Source organism: Rhinoderma darwinii, chromosome 4, assembly GCF_050947455.1.
Source record: "Rhinoderma darwinii isolate aRhiDar2 chromosome 4, aRhiDar2.hap1, whole genome shotgun sequence".
Taxonomy (NCBI): domain Eukaryota; kingdom Metazoa; phylum Chordata; class Amphibia; order Anura; family Rhinodermatidae; genus Rhinoderma; species Rhinoderma darwinii.
The window spans coordinates 77,979,198-77,997,258 of NC_134690.1; the positions used below are offsets into that span (position 1 = coordinate 77,979,198).

Here is an 18,061-nt window from a genome sequence, read left to right on the forward strand (position 1 = left end):
CATATACAGTGGAGGAAATAAGTATTTGATCCCTTGCTGATTTTGTAAGTTTGCCCACTGTCAAAGACATGAACAGTCTAGAATTTTTAGGCTAGGTTAATTTTACCAGTGAGAGATAGATTATATTTTAAAAAAAACTGAAATTCACATTGTCAAAATTATATATATTTATTTGCATCTTGCACAGAGAAATAAGTATTTGATCCCTTTGGCAAACAAGACTTAATACTTGGTGGCAAAACCCTTGTTGGCAAGCAGAGCAGTCAGACGTTTTTTGTAGTTGATGATGAGGTTTGCACACATGTTAGATGGAATTTTGGCCCACTCCTCTTTGCAGATCATCTGTAAATCATTAAGATTTCGAGGCTGTCGCTTGGCAACTCGGATCTTCAGCTCCCTCCATAAGTTTTTGATGGGATTAAGGTCTGGAGACTGGCTAGGCCACTCCATGACCTTAATGTGCTTCTTTTTGAGCCACTCCTTTGTTGCCTTGGCTGTATGTTTCGGGTCATTGTCGTGCTGGAAGACCCAGCCACAAGCCATTTTTAATGTCCTGGTGGAGGGAAGGAGGTTGTCACTCAGGATTTGACTGTACATGGCTCCATCCATTCTCCCATTGATGCGGTGAAGTAGTCCTGTGCCCTTAGCAGAGAAACACCACCAAAACATAATGTTTCCACTTCCATGCTTGACAGTGGGGATGGTGTTCTTTGGGTCATAGGCAGCATTTCTCTTCCTCCAAACACGGCGAGTTGAGTTAATGCCAAAGAGCTGAATTTTAGTCTCATCTGACCACAACACCTTCTCCCAATCACTCTCAGAATCATCCAGATGTTTATTTGCAAACTTCAGACGGGCCTGTACATGTGCCTTCTTGAGCAGGGGGACCTTGCGGGCACTGCAGGATTTTAATCCATTACGGTGTAATGTGTTACTAATGGTTTTCTTGGTGACTGTGGTTCCAGCTGCCTTGAGATCATTAACAAGTTCCCCCCGTGTAGTTTTCGGCTGAGCTCTCACCTTCCTCAGGATCAAGGATACCCCACGAGGTGAGATTTTGTATGGAGCCCCAGATCGATGTCCATTGACAGTCATTTTGTATGTCTTTCATTTTCTTACTATTGCACCAACAGTTGTCTCCTTCTCACCCAGCGTCTTACTTATGGTTTTGTAGCCCATTCCAGCCTTGTGCAGGTCTATGATCTTGTCCCTGACATCCTTAGAAAGCTCTTTGGTCTTGCCCATGTTGTAGAGGTTAGAGTCAGACTGATTAATTGAGTCTGTGGACAGGAGTCTTTTATACAGGTGACAATTTAAGACAGATGTCTTTAATGCAGGCACCAAGTTGATTTGGAGCGTGTAACTGGTCTGGAGGAGGCTGAACTCTTAATGGTTGGTAGGGGATCAAATACTTATTTCTCTGTGCAAAATGCAAATAAATATATATAATTTTGACTATGTGAATTTCTGTTTTTTTTTTAATATAATCTATCTCTCACTGGTAAAATTAACCTAGCCTAAAAATTCTAGACTGTTCATGTCTTTGACAGTGGGCAAACTTACAAAATCAGCAAGGGATCAAATACTTATTTCCTTCACTGTACGTCCACAAAGTATAATCATACAATGAAAGATACATTTCAAGAATATGAAAAACTCATGACAAAAGAAGCAAAAATATGGTGGGACATGACAACCTTAAATAACTACATATCAAAGAACATGATACCCAGAGGTCTAAGAATAAGAAAAACACCGACATTCAACTATTCAACAGAGTTTAATGACACCTGGAACCAAATACTGTCAGAATGTTCAATCAAACTAATGCAGCTAATAACAAAAGAAGAAAAATCTAAATTAACAGAAATAGAACTAAACATAGCCGAAACCAAAATCAAACTAGATGCATTTCCTAGTTCACCAGATTTTGATACATTCGACACACGCATTTCTTCATTTATTGACAAACTCAATAAATCGATAGCTGAGATCAAGAAAAAGAAATTCCAAAGAGATACACGGGATTATAATGAGAACACAGTCTACAATTGGAATCGCAATGAATACACCAGAAACAACATCAGACCTATACTCAAAGATCAAAACCGACATAAAAGAAGAAAAGACTCAAACAACAAAGTGAGTTTTAGCTCAACCGAATTAGATTCTACGGATGGCTTTTCGGAGGAGGAAAATCCCAGACATCAGTTTCACAACAATTACAGATACGACAAAACATCTAAAACGTCAAAAAACGTAGGAGGAGGGGTGGCAGAAAACACCGAAAACACAGACCAGGATCTGAGCCGTCGCCTCCGTTCACGGAAACCTCTACATCAAACTTAAATGTTGTGAACTTATCCTCCATCTCACTCACGGAAGCACAAATTGAAGTTTTAACATTAGGTCTGAATTTTGCTCCCAGCAACAATTTTGACCCTTTCCATACCATACTCGATATCAACAAATTCGTAAGAAACCTCACCATCAAAAGACATTTCTTTTCAGCAGAAACACCTATAAACGAATTAACAACAACTGAAAATTCTACAAATAACAAAGAAGAACAAATAGAATTAATTAAATTGAAGGAACGAGATAACAGAAAATAATTTTCCTTCCAAGAATTACAAACGATGATGTGCTTGGAAAGCCTAAACACAGAAACAGTTGAAATGTGCACAAACATGGCAACCAATTTCACCACCAATAATCCAAAATTCTATCCTATAACATCTAGAACGGAATCAATGGACCATTTTCAACTGATAATAGAAAAAGAATTACAAAATTTATCAGAGAGTATCCAAGAAACCAAGTATGAATTCAAATCTTCCCATACGCCTCAAAAAGGCAATTAAATCTTTGAAAGATAATAAACAAATTATCATAAAAAATTCTGATAAAGGAGGAGGAATAGTAATAATGGACAAAAACAACTATAAAAAAGCAATATTAGATCTATTAGCAGATCAAAAAACATACAAATTACTAGAAAAAAATCCAACTGAAAAAACACAATTTAAAATGAAAAATCTGCTAAAAGAAGGTGTAAACAACGGATTTCTTACCCAAAAACAAATGGAGTATATCTACCTAGAATATCTAACTATACCTATAATACATGCTTTACCAAAAATCCACAAAAACATTCTCCCCCCACCCATGAGACCCATAGTCTGGGGAATAGGATCAATTCTCGAAAGATTATCAGAGTGGTTAGACTGCCTATTGCAACCACTTGCACAACAATCACCGGGATTTTTAAAAGACACCAGAGATGTACTCTCAGCCTTCCAACATAAAAAATGGAGTAAAAATCTAACGTGGTTAACATGTGATGTAGTCTCACTATACACTGCCATTCCTCACCAAGTTGCACATGATGCACTGAAATACCATCTAACAGCACAGAGTACCCATACCAAGGATTTCCAAAATTACATTCTAGAAATACTTATGTTTCTCATGTCGCATAATTATTTCCAATTCGATGAAAAATTCTACCTACAATTATCAGGCGTCTCAATGGGGGCAAAGTTTTCTCCATCTATTGCAAATCTAGTAATGTCCTGGTGGGAGGAATTCCATATATTTTCAAACAATCCATATGAAAAACAAATAGAATGGTACAGTAGATATATCGACGACCTTCTATTAATATGGAAAGATGATGTAAAAACAATCCCGTCATTTAACGAATTCATAAATAACAACAATTATAATCTCCGTTTTACTCATCAGCATGATCAAAATAAAATCACTTTCCTAGATCTGGATTTAACAGGAGAGACAGACAGCATCATACAAATACAAACCCACCGCAAAATAACCAGTGGCAACACAATACTGCATGCTGATAGTAACCATTTAAAACAAACCATAAAATCCATTCCGGTGGGGGAAATGATTCGTGCAAAGAGAAACTGTACTTCTCACACCCAATATATGAAAGAAAAAAGTCAAATCGAAAATAGGTTACAAGAAAGAGGATATCCAAAGTGGTCTCTCAAAAGAGCAGATATTATTACATCTAAAACCGATAGAAGCCACCTATTAAATCAAACTAAAAAACACGTTAAAGTGGAACCAAACAAGCCTACTTTAGTGCTACAACAAAGCAACCAATTTCAACAAATCAAACAAATTGTCAATAATTACTTACCTATATTAATGGAAGATGACAACTTAAGATCAATTCTGAAAGACGGTTGCAGGATAGTAGCCCGTAAAGCTCCATCAATAGGAAGTGTTCTATCGCCATCTGCCTTCCAACCCACAGAACCTACAACTACATGGTTGGAAAACAAAGGATCATATAAATGTGGACAACATCCATGCAAAATATGTTCATACACTCATGTAACAAAAACTTTCTCAAATTCCAACAATTCTGAGACTTTTTCCATACAAAGTTATATCAATTGCAATACAGAACTAGTAGTATATATAATTGAATGTACAGAATGTAATTTAAAGTACATAGGCTGCACAAGCCGCAAATTAAAAATCCGTATACTTGAACACCTAAGTTATATAAGAAATTCTAACATTTCATATTTTTTCATAAAAGAACAATAAATTCATTCCGATGCTACGCAATTGAAAAAATCTGTAAGTCCAAAAGAGGAGGAAACATGAAAGAAAAAATGCTTCAAAGAGAAGCATATTGGATTTTTCGTCTCAAAACAAGAGTCCCAGAAGGTCTTAACTTAAAAAGAGAGATCATGCACTACTATTGACAACACAATAGTTAGTCTTCAATCAATGAAAAAATCTGACATGACACATTATCTATTAATAACAGATACTTTCATGACTATCACAATCACAAATACAATTCTCACGAGAGTATTTTACAGCCATCCGAACACATCATAATGGGGAAAAATTATACGTTAAATTGACAAATATATGCATTAGACAACAAATATCTAACTTTATACCTACTAGGTATATAACAAATCACTACCTCTAATTCTTCATTTAATACGTTTTTAACTAGCATTATATATCTACCCAGATACATAAGCCTTTTAGCAGACCTGTCACGAATTGTCATCAACTCACATTCACAAATTCCTTGATCCATATTTCCCTTGTTCTTCTTTTTTCAACATTTTCCATTCAGTCACCATACACACACAATTGACCCAACGCGTTATAAACACAAAACAAAAAATGTCCAAATAAATGTATAAACAAACCACCGCATTTTCACATATCCGCATATCACCGAACAATAACATACAATACGAATAGACATAGTTCAAAAACTAACTTCATATATATAAACTGATAACCAAAAGATACTTACCACCATCACGTTTTTCAGATAATGAATCCAAAGAATCGGTAAAACAGAGGCGGGTCCGAAGTTGCGCTTCAGCATCATGCATCCCTGGAACGCAATTAAAAATACACACCTGTGGTCAAATACATTTAAACCAAGCATTCACAGTCATTTGTTTCATTCTAAGCCATGAATAAGGACGGAGACACCATCCGAAACGCGTAGGCTACCTACCTCTAAACCTATCATTGCAAGAAATATTACATACGCTAATGAAAATCTTCTTTTAACTAAGAACTATTAAACCTTGGAAAAAGTTTCCTTTTAACTTCTGTCAGCGCAGGATCCAACCATCCTTTCCTACAAAACAACAAGATATATACTCTGTTAGTCTTTGTAGTCACTACCTCTGTTATCCCCCATTACTTTTTACAACGACACACTATATTGGGGATACTAACAAAATGTTTTGGACATGAATAGATATATACTCTGTTAGCCTTTGCCGTACTATACTAATGAATTTACTCTAGAGCAAAATGATGACAACCTTCTTTGGGAACTTTCCCAGTTCTATGCACATATAAAATATTATCGTGGCTCCATATTGTCTCCTACTGCGGAGATATGCAGTGATTTGGTTTGTAGTCTGTATTTTAACCATGTATTTTTGTATTGTCCAATAAAATTTGTAATTTTCTATACAATTGGCTTTTTATGGTTCAATAGTATTTGACTCCTTTTTCTCGTGTATATATTAAAAGATACAAGATGGGAATATTACTTTAAAAACGTAAGAAGTTCCTTGTTGAATGCAATCTAGGGAAAAAGTAGAACTCCCAGCAGATCCCAAGGTCTACGGCTGTCAAAGCATGCTGGAAGTTATAGTTTCCCATTGAGGGAAAGGGGGTGGCAGTAACTTGTTAATGCATTTGCTTTGAAGGCTATGTACACCTTTGAAGTGAAATTAGTTTTTTAAATAAATCATTGTTTAATCTGATTTTAAACAACTTTTAAATAGATTTTATTCATGTACTTAGATATAATTATTATTAGCTGGATCCTGCATGTCAGAGACACGGAGGACCAGCTTTCAGCCGAGCCGTCAGTACAGCTGACCTGATGGAATCAGCTTAGACAGAACGAAACAGCTTCTACTTATACAGGATACATAGAAGCCTTATATTAAAATATATATTTTAAATAAAAATCTACTTAAAAGTTGTTTAAAATCAGACAAAACTTTAATTTCAGATTTTCAGACCCCTGCTGCCTGACCCGTGCCTTAGGTCTTACTATTTATTTATTTGTTTGTAGTTTTTTATTTCATTTTCAAAAAAGAAACAAATAGGAAACAATTAGAGATAACGCATGGAGAGCAAACTTTGCAACTCCCAGTTAGGGCATGGCCAGACGTTGCGTATTTCTGCAGACATTGTCCGCATCAATGCTGCACATAATCTGTGTTGCAGATTCTGTTGGGGCTCAGCATAAAATGTCCAGTAAATTAATGCGGATTAGCCGTTGCGTATTCAGATGAAGAGTACTTCCTGCTGTCTTTTAAAACATTTCATCTAAGGCCCCATGCACACGAACGTAAAAAAGCCCATAATCACGGGCCGTAATTACGGCACGGGCAGGCCCATATAAGTCTATGAGGCTCCCGTAATTACGGGTGACTACGAGTGTGCACCCGTAATTACGGGAGCGTTGCTAGGCGGCGTCAGGGGATAGTAATTGTCCAGGGTGCTGAAAGAGCTAAACAATCGGCAGTAACTTTCTCAGCACCCTGGACAGTGAATACCGATCACAATATAGATCAACGTGTAAAAAAAACTAGAAGTTCATACTTACCCAGAACTCCCTGCTTCTTCCTCCAGTCCGACCTCCCGGGATGACGTTTTAGCCCATGTGACCGCTGCAGCCAATCACAGGCCAATAACAGGCTGCAGCGGTCACATGGACTGCCGCGTCATCCAGGGAGGTCGGGCTGGATGTTGAAAGAGGGACACGTCACCAAGACAACGGCCGGGTAAGTATGAATTTCTTTTACTTTTACTACGAAAAGGGCTGCCCCTTCTCTTTATCCTGCACTGATAGAGAGAAGGGGATGCCGATTAGTGCAGTGCAATTTTTCTGCGAAAACATGCCCGTAAATATGGGTGGAATACTGGTGACACCGGACCCGTATTTACAGGCACGGGTCCGTAAATACTGGTGCAATACGGGTCGAATATATGTGACCAAGGACCCATATTTACGCCAGTATTTACGAGAGGAAAAAAATACATTCGTGGGCATGAGGCCTCAGTCTGGCTATAGACCTCGAAACACATAGGTCCAGCCAGAATGAAGAAATATCCTGTTTGTAAAACCAATACGCAATGCAACACACATAATATCTGCGGATTTCATTGCGGAATTTTGAAACTCCATTGAAGTCAATGGAGAAATTCCGCAATAAGTCCGCAACAAGTCCGCTACACGTCCGCAACAGCCAGTGTATGCTGCGGACACCAAATTCCGCACCGCAGCCTATGGTCCGCAGCTGAGTTTTCCGCCACGTGTGCACGAACCCAACTAAAAAGGTGTGGAAACCAATGAAGAAAATGTCCGCTGTTGATTTTCGCAGCGGACTGGCCGCAGCGGAATTCCAGAGCAATTCCACCACATCTGGCTATGCACTTACAGTTACAAAATTATTTAAAAATCTTAAGGCCAGGATCACACACACAGTTTTGGTGCAGTTTTTGTCTCCGTTTTTTAAGCCAAATACAGAAGTGGATGCAAAAGCAAAAAAATATATCAGTCTTTTCTTTATACCTTTCCTTCCTTTTGGATCCACTTCTGGCTTTGGCTAAAAAAAACTGAGAAAAAAAACTGACACAAAAACTTCATCAAAACTGTGTGTGTGTGATCCTGGCCTAAAGGGGTTTTGTAACTTATTCAAAAAAGTGGTCAAGGAAGAAGTGATGCAATCTAGAAGCATTACTCACCTCACAGATCCACCGGCGTTCCAGCACCACCGCTCCGGTCCTCCCCGCCACAGTTTATTAACATTGCTGCAGCTATGATGTGCCATAAACCCACTGAAACCAGTGATTGGCAAGCACATCATCTCTGTAGTTATGTCAATAAACAGCGACGGGGAGATCCGAAGTGGAGGCGCTAGAACACCGGGGTATATTTCGCGGGGAGGCAGTGACTCACATCATACATATTTATGATGCTAGGAGCCCAGCTCCCTGAACTGTTTTTGGTCCGGGAAATGCGACCAACATGCCGATATATTCAGACCGAACACCATGTGCATGAGGCTTTAGCGTTCCTATGGTATGGAGAGGTCCATTTATGGCGGCCCTCAAATAACGTGAGGTTCTCCTTCACCACGTACCGGGGGACAATTGGAATTTGCAAAGTGGCGTGCACCATATCACCTAACAAGGCACATAGCTGATGGAGAATATGTAGTAGGCTAGCAAATAATGCCCGGTTGTACATACCTAGCACAATTCATGTCCAGACCAGAAATTGGCCTATCAAATCAGCAGCACAGTAATATAGTGTATCCTCACCTGAATATAACGCTGTTTTCATTTTTCTGACGCGTGGCTCTGTTGCAGCGATTATAACTTTATTCTTCATATGCAAATTAGCTTTTTTCAGCAACGAGGGCTTCACCATTGTGCCAAACAGTTCTACCTTCTGTCCCCAGTCCGTCCCACCCTTCTTTCTTTGATTGACAGGGCCAAGCAGTGTAGAAGCCGTGACCACGCCTGGCCGCGTATTCTCCTAAGCACGCCCGCGCCTTGGCTTCTGAATCGTGTACGTGCAGTACAGCCCTGAATTTTCATAGGTCGAATCGACTATACTGCACATGCGCCGACTACGTCACACTACACCCATATATTCATCACTATCCATTTATATTTTATGGAGCAACTGTGGGGGCTGTTATTGGAGCATTATGTTGTATGGGGACAGCTATGGGGCATTATACTATATGGGGGCATCTATGGGGCATTATAGTGTATGGGGGAATTTGTGTGGGCATTATACTGTATGGGGGCATCTGTGTGGGCATTATAGTGTATGGGGCAGCTATGGGGGCATTATACTGTATGGGGGCATCTGTGCTGGCATTATACCGTACTATATGGGGCATCTATGTGGGCCTTATACTGTATGGGGCAGCTATGGGGGCATTATACTGTATGGGGGCATGATACTGTATGGGGCAACTATGGGACATTATACTGTATGGGGTCATTTGTGTGGACATTATACTTTGTTGGCCATCAATGTTGGCTTTATATTGTATGGGGGCATCATACGGTGTGGGGGCAGCTATAGGGGCATTATTGTAATGACGGGTTAGGGAGACAGACAGGTGAGCCCTAATCTACCCGCCACTCAGTCCCTACCTACTTGCATGGCCCGTCCTAGGCGACGGCGTACAACTGGGCAACTGTCCCTACGCTCAATATGTGCACGACAGACAAACAGACAAGGGTACACAGAAGCTAAGGGAAATGGGGCAGTTGCCCACGGCAACACCGTGAGCAACAGGCGTAGTGAACGAGCCAAGTCAAACCAGGAGTGTACGAGGTACCAAACGCAGAACAGGAGTGTAGTCAGTAAAGCCAGGGTCAAAATGAAGCAAGGTCAATAATAATAGCAGGAGCAGCAGAGCCAGGAAACAGGAAAGAATCACAAGCAGAGACAAGCAGATAGACCGAGGGCGGGAGCTAGAACCATCTGGCCAGGCTGTGATAGGTTCTCCCAGTCCTGAGCCTACCAGCCATAGTGGTAGCAGATCGAGTTTCTCTATCAGACTTAGGAGCAGGTGCAGACTGATTAACCACGGGCGTCAACACAGAAGCTGTGTCTGGCAGATCCTTTACAGTACCCCCCCCCCTTTATGAGGGCCACTGGAACCTTTCTAGGTGGACCTGGCTTATTGGGGAACTGAAGATGGAACCTCCTGAGCAATACCCCAGTGTGAACATCCCGGGCGGGTACCCAAGTCCTCTCCTCAGGCCCGTATCCTCTCCAATGGACCAGGTACTGGAGGGAGCCTTGGACCATCCTGCTGTCCACAATCTTGGCCACCTCGAATTCTACCACTTCAGGGGTGAGAACAGGGACCGGAGGTTTCCTCGAGGTAGCCAAGGACGGGGAGCAGCGTTTCAGGAGGGAGGCATGAAACACGTCGTGTTTTCGAAAAGACGGGGGTAACTCCAGTCGGAAGGAGACAGGGTTAATGACCTCAATGACCTTGTACGGCCCTATATATCGGGGAGCAAATTTTTTTGACGGGACTTTAAGGCGCAAATTTTTCTAAGACAGCCACACCAGATCCCCGACCACAATCAAGGGGTTAGCAGAAAGTCTTCTATCGGCCTGAGTCTTTTGTATGCTCTGGGACGCCTCTAGGTTCTTCTAAACCTGGGCCCAGTCTGTGCACAGTTCCCGATGAACGACCTCTACCTCGGGATTGTTGGAACCACCAGTTGAAACGGAAGAGAACCGTGGATTAAACCCAAAATTACAGAAAAAGGGGGAGACCCCTGACGAGTTACTGACCCGGTTATTAAGAGAAAATTCGGCGAGGGAAATGAAGGAGACCCAATCATATTGACAGTCAGAGATAAAACACCTTAAATATTGTTCTAGAGACTGATTAGTCCTCTCGGTTCGGCCATTAGTTTCAGGATGAAAGCCCGAGGAGAAGGACAGATCAATCTCCAACTTTTTACAGAAGGCTCTCCAAAACAATGAAACAAATTGTACCCCTCTGTCAGAAACAATATTGACAAGAACCCCATGGAGACGCAGGATGTGTTTGACAAACAAGGTAGCGAACGTCTTAGCATTGGGTAGTTTCTTGAGGGGCACAAAGTGGCACATCTTACTGAAGCGGTCTACTACACCCCACACCACCGACTTGCCTTGAGGCAGATCGGTGATAAAATCCATGGAGATATGGGTCCAGGGTCTCTGGGGAATGGGCAAAGAACATAGTAAGCCCGCTGGTCGGAATCTGGGAGTCTTGGACCTAGCACAAATTTCACAAGCGGCGACGTAGGCCTTAACGTCTTTAGGCAACCTAGGCCACCAATAGTTTCTGCCAATGAGGTGCTTGGTACCCAGGATGCCTGGATGGCCATATAGTGCAAAGTCATGATTTTCCCTGAGTACCCTTAGCCAGAATTGCAGGGGAACAAACAGCTTGTTCTCCGGAAGGTTCCCGGGAGCTGAACCTTGATCAGCCGCAATTTCGGAGACTAAGTCAGAATCAACAGAGGAAATGATTATACCTGGGGCAAAACGCAAGCAGGATCTTACCCCGAAGGAGGGCTGGCCATGAAGCTACGCAACAGTGCATCTGCTTTAATAGTTTTAGACCCAGCCCTATAGGTGACCAAAAAGTTGAATCTAGTAAAAAAACAACGCCCATCGAGCTTGTCTCGGGTTTAGCCTCCGGGCAGATTCTAGGAAAACCAGATTCTTGTGGTCGGTAAGGACCGTTACCTGGTGCCTAGCCCCGTCCAGGACGTGGCGCCACTCTTCAAATGCCCATTTAATGGCTAAGAGTTTGCGGTTGCCAATGTCATAGTTACTCTCAGTGGGTGAAAACTTCCTGGAGAAGTAGGCACAGGGACGGAGATGGGTGAGGGACCTGGTGCCCTGGGACAAGAGAGCACCCACTCCCACCTCGGAGGCGTCAACCTCCACGATGAATGGCTCCATTTGGTTAGGCTGAATCAGCACTGGGGCTGAGAAAAAGCACTTCTTAAGGACCTCAAAAGCCTGGACCGCCTCCGGAGGCCAGTGGAGATCAGCACCTTTGCGAGTAAGATCCGTAAGAGGCTTAGCGATGACCGAGAAGTTAGCAATAAATCTACTGTAATAATTAGCAAACCCCAGGAAGCACTGTAACGCCTTCAGGGAGGCAGGTTGGACCCATTCAGCCACAGCCTGAACCTTGGCAGGGTCCATGCGGAATTCATTAGGAGTGAGGATTTGACCCAAAAATGGTATCTCCTGCACCCCAAACACACATTTTTCGGTTTTAGCAAAGAGTTTGTTTTCCCGAAGGGCCTGGAGCACCTTCCTGACATGCTCAATTTGGGAGGACCAGTCAATGGAAAACACAAGTATGTCATCAAGGTACACTAAAAGAAATACCCCCAGGTAGTCTCTTAACATCTCATTTATGAAATTCTGGAAGACCGCGGGAGCATTACACAACCCAAAGGGCATGACGAGGTATTCGAAATGACCTTCGGGCATGTTAAACGCAGTCTTCCACTCATCCCCCTCTCTGATGCGGATAAGGTTATAAGCCCCCCGAAGATCAAACTTAGAGAACCATTGGGCCCCCTGAACCTGATTGAAGAGATCAGGAATCAAAGGAAGGGGATACTGGTTCCTTACAGTGACCTTATTCAAGTTTCGGTAATCGATTCACGACCTCAGACCACCATCCTTCTTCCCTGCGAAGAAGAAGCCAGCACCTACCGGAGAAGTAGAGGGGTGAATGTAACCCTTGGCCAGGCATTCCTGGATATACTCTCTCATGGCTTAGCGTTCGGGCCACTGGACCCTTTCTAGGTGGACCTAGCTTATTGGGGAGCCGGAGATGGAACCTCCTGAGCAATACCCCAGCGTGAACATCCCGGACGGGTACCCGTCCTCTCCTCAGGCCCGTATCCTCTCCAATGGACCAGATACTGGAGGGGCGAATGTAACCCTTGGCCAGGCATTCCTGGATATACTCTCTCATGGCTTCACGTTCGGGACTAGAGAGATTAAATATCCTACGCTTAGGGAGCTTAGCTCCTGGTACCAAATCGATTGCGCAATCGTATTCTCTATGAGGAGGTAACTCTTTGGACGCCTTTTTAGAAAAAACATCAGCGAAGTCCTGAATAAACTCAGGTAGAGTGTTCACCTCCTAAGGGAGAGAAATAAAATTAACAGAAAAACATGACGTCATGCATTCCTTACCCCATTTGGTAAGATCCCCAGTATTCCAGTTAAACGTGGGATTATGCAACTGCAACCAGGGAAGGCCTAAAACCAAATCGGATGATAATCCCTGCATCACCAGTACAGAGCACTGCTCCAAATGCATGGAGCCAACAAGGAGTTCAAAAACAGGGTTATGCTGCGTAAAATAACCATTAGCAAGTGGAGTGGAGTCGATACCCACTACCGGGACAGGTTTAGGCAAATCAATCAATGGCATAGCTAGAGACATAGCAAATTCCACAGACATAATATTAGCAGAAGACCCAGAATCCACGAAGACACTGCCGGTAGCAGACTCACCCTCAAAAGAGACCTGAAAGGGAAGCAAGATCTTATTAGGTTTCATATTTACGGGAAATACCTGTGCACCCAAGTGACCTCCACGATGGTCACTTAGGCACGGAAGTTCTTCCGGCTGCTTATTCTTACGCCTAGGACAGTTGTTCACTTGATGCTTGTCATCCCCACAGTAGAAGCAGAGACCATTCTTCCTACGGAGCTCTCTACATTGTTGGGGAGACACGGAGGCCCCGAGTTGCATTGGTTCATCCGAGTATTCCGTGGAAGAATGAAGCAACGGAACCTCGGGAGCCATCATAGGAAAGCCAGAGGAGAAAGCACAAAAACGTTCAAGTCGTCGTTACCTGAGACGTCGGTCAAGACGTACCGCTAAAGCCATAACCTGATCTAGAGAGTCTGAAGAGGGATAGCTAACTAACAGGTCTTTCAGGGCGTTCGACAGACCAAATCTAAACTGGCACCTCAAGACAGGGTCATTCCACCGAGAAGCTACACACCACTTCCTAAAGTCAGAACAGTACTCCTTAACGGGTGTCTTACCCTGACGTAAGGTCCTCAGCTGACTCTCGGCAAAGGCAGTCTTGTCAGTCTCGTCATATATGAGCCCGAGAGCAGAAAAAAAAAATCAACAGAGGAAAGTTCAGGGGCGTCAGGAGCCAAGGAGAAGGCCTGGGGCCCGTCCTGGAGCCGGGAAATAATTATACCCACTCGCTGGCTCTCAGAACCTGAGGAGTGGGGCCTTAGACGGAAATAGAGCCTACAACTCCCCCGAAAGGAGAAAAAAATTCTGCCGGTCCCCTGAGAACCGGTCAGGCAACTTGAGGTGGGGTTCAAGAGGTGAGGTGGGGGGCACTACCAGGGTAGCATCACGCTGGTTGCCCCTCTGAGCCAGGGCTTGGACCTGTAGGGAGAGGCCCTGCATTTGCTGAGCCAGGGTCTCAAGGGGGTCCATAGTTGTGTCAGGGACCAGGGTAGAAAAGGTATATGGGCCTGTGATTATGTAATGACGGGTTAGGGAGACAGACAGGTGAGCCCTAATCTACCCGCCACTCAGACCCGCCTACTTGCACGGCCCGTCCTAGGTGACGGCGTACAACTGGGCGAAGGTCCCTACGCTCAATATGTGCACGACAGACAAACAGACAAGGGTACACAGAAGCTAAGGGAAATGGGGCAGTTGCCCACGGCAACACCGTGAGCAACAGGCGTAGTGAACGAGCCGAGTCAAACCAGGAGTGAACGAGGTACCAAACGCAGAGCAGGAGCGTAGTCAGTAAAGTCAGGGTCAAAAGAATCACAGGCAGAGACAAGCAGGAAATGAAGGTATAAATAGACCGAGGGTGGGAGCTAGAACCGTCTGGCCAGGTTGTGATAGGTTCTCCCACTCCTGAGCCTACCAGCCTGAGTGGTAGCAGATCGAGTCACTCTAACAGACTTAGGAGCAGGTGCAGACTGATTAACCACGGGCGTCGACACAGAAGCTGTGTCTGGCAGATCCTTTACAATTATACTGTGTGTGGGGTTCTATGGGGGCATTATACTGTGAGGTGGAACTATTGGAGTGTGTGTGTGTGTGCGTGTGTGTGTGTGTGCGTGCGTGCGTGCGTGCGTGTTGAACCAGGAGTCTAAGGGTGGGCATTGGGCAGGGTTAGAGGAATAGATTAAAAGGAAAAAAAATGTGTCCCTCTTTGCGATACTTGAAAGTTGCGAGGCATGCTGTCAGTGTTATACAGAAGCTTGTGGAGGGGTCATGTGAACAAATGAAAACGGGTCAAAAGAGCTCCTCTAAAGTGGAAATAATAGAGGTCAAATCTTGCCAGCCTCACACACATATATTCTTCCTAAAAATCCATAAGACGGCGAGTAGTACCATCATGAATATTCTGTTCTGGTTTGGAGAATTGCGCAACTTAACGTTTGCGCTACCATCTTCTAATTATACACAGTTCTTTTATCCCAATTATGTCAAGGCTTACTTTGTGGAAGACTTTTTAATGAAAATATGGCCAAATTATGATATAATGTGTCATCACATGTGCTTCAAGCTCACAGAGGTGCGCTCACTCTGAATTTATGGTTATCCTGACATATGAACTAAGCTTCAATAATGTATTTCTTAGAACTAGGAATTTAATTATATTAATATATGGTTTCATGCATTTTCCTTGCACATCTACAATGTACCCTTATGAACTAAGATGTAAGTCATTGTGATCTGGAAATTAGGAGCCAGGGCAAAACAGGCCATGTTAAGGTAGAGAGGCAGAATAGGCTTACTGTGGCTTGCACTGTAATAGACACCTCACCTGTTGTGACGATTTGTTGATTTAACATATACAATAACTCTATACACAAATGTATTCCTTCAGGTTGGTTTTATTCTAACTTACAAATTTAATGTAGCTATTATAGATGTTTGATTAGACTTATGTTATTTTTTTTGCCATGCATTTTACATCATGCCTCTGGCTTTGTAGAGGCAGTGGGGGTGGAGTCTCATCACACTGCACTTGCTCTGCTCTGTGTCCTATCTAAGTGCAGCAAATGATAGATTAGTAATATAGAACTGTTCCCACACTGCAGTCCGTGTATCCTATGTGATGCAGCTTCAGCCTATCTCCTCTGCCTTCTACTTGTGATAGATTAGTGACATACTGTAGAACTGCTGTCCCTTAACGCTCTGTAGTTAGTGTGTTCTACGTGATGCAGATTCAGTCTTCTGAGTGTGATAGATTTATCTCTGTCAGCTCTTACAAGCGGGAGATAAGGGAGAGTAGAGTAAAGCTGCATCTCTTAGAAATATACTGGAAATTCCACACAAAGCAGAAACATATAGAATAACAGTTAGTGTAAGTCAGGGGAGTTGTTGTTTTTTTAACTGTGCAGCTAATCATTATATGGACTTACCTATTATATCATTGCACTCCTGGTCCCTTAAATAGGGCATAAATAATGTCTTCAGCAGCACCATTTGCATGGGGGACATACAGAGGAACAAAGAGGGTGGGGCTGGGTGGGAAGGGGAGGTATCTCAGAGCTGCCAGGAGGGATTTGATAGATTCTTATGTAATTCTGTAGTTCACAAGAAGTCAGCCTCATGGGAGAAACTGATGACCTGTTTACATATAAGAGCATGGTCTATATTAGTGGTCAGACTGAGATCAGATGATACAGCTGTTCATAATGAAAGGGTTCAAAATGTATAGATGCAACTGAGCTGGGAAGAAACAGATGATATTTTTACAATATTGCTAGCGAGTTAGCATATGTGCAAAACAATAATTTTCCAGAGTAGCTTCTTTAACAATTATTGGTTTTGACCAACAGAAATTTAAGCCATATGTCTTAAAGGGGTTCTCCGAGTTCTCACTTCAGACTCACTAATGTGCTTTTATAATTCTTTACAGGTAGAAAAAATAATGCCCAATGACACATTTTATTTTACCATAATGAGGAATCCTGTGTCTCTCATGGAATCATCATTTTCTTATTACAAGAACTTAAACGTCTTTGTCAATGCTTACAGCTTAGAAGATTACTTGAAAAATTCTTATAAATATTATAAACAAACAAATATAAACCACAGTTATGGCAAAAACCTCATGGCCTTTGATCTTGGCCTTGAACAAAATGAGCGTGAAAGTCCCAAACATTTCAAGCTGGCCCAGAAAGATATAGAAACCATGTTCAACTTGGTCCTAATCACAGAGTACTTTGATGAGTCATTAATCCTTATGAAAGATGCCCTTTGCTGGGGTTTTGATGATGTCTTGTCTTTTCCACTAAACTTCAGAAATTACACCAGCCGGAATGTCCTTACTGAGGAGACTCAAGAGAAAATCAGAACTTGGAATCAGCTTGACTGGCAGCTATATATTTATTTTAACAATTCCTTATGGGAAAAGGTAGACAAATTTGGGCGAGACAGAATGCAAAATGAGGTGCAGGAACTCCAGAGGAGTCCACAAGGTTAAATTGACCCAATAAAAATTAAAGACCATTTCCTGAAACCATTTCAGGCTGGAATATCTAGAATTCTCGGTTATGACCTGAAGCCAGGACTTCAAAAGGCTGAGAGGCTGCGCTGTCACCGGCTTGTCACCCCAGAACTTCAGTATTCATCACTACTGTCTAACAAGCAAAATCAGCAAAAAAAACAAACAACAATTATCAGCCCGAAGATTCATATAAATGGACAAAAATCAGGACAAAGTGCTCCTTGATCTAAGTTGGAACAAAATGTTGCAACCATAAACCGGGAACATAGTACTGCCATATACAGCATCTGCTAAGATTTGTTTTGATTTCTGTGTGTAGAAGCAGTAGATAGCTTAACATTTCTCCTCTTTTTTCCTATTTGATGCATTCCCAGTTCTTGCCTCATGCACAGGAGGATGTACTATGTAATGCGCTGACAATATGGAGGTG

General features: G+C 42.6%; 1 pseudogene; it reads left to right on the forward strand.

Annotated features, from left to right (window-relative positions):
* Positions 1-15,507: 15,507 nt before the first annotated feature.
* On the forward strand, positions 15,508-17,856 carry LOC142760434 (galactose-3-O-sulfotransferase 2-like; annotated as a pseudogene).
* Positions 17,857-18,061: the final 205 nt, after the last annotated feature.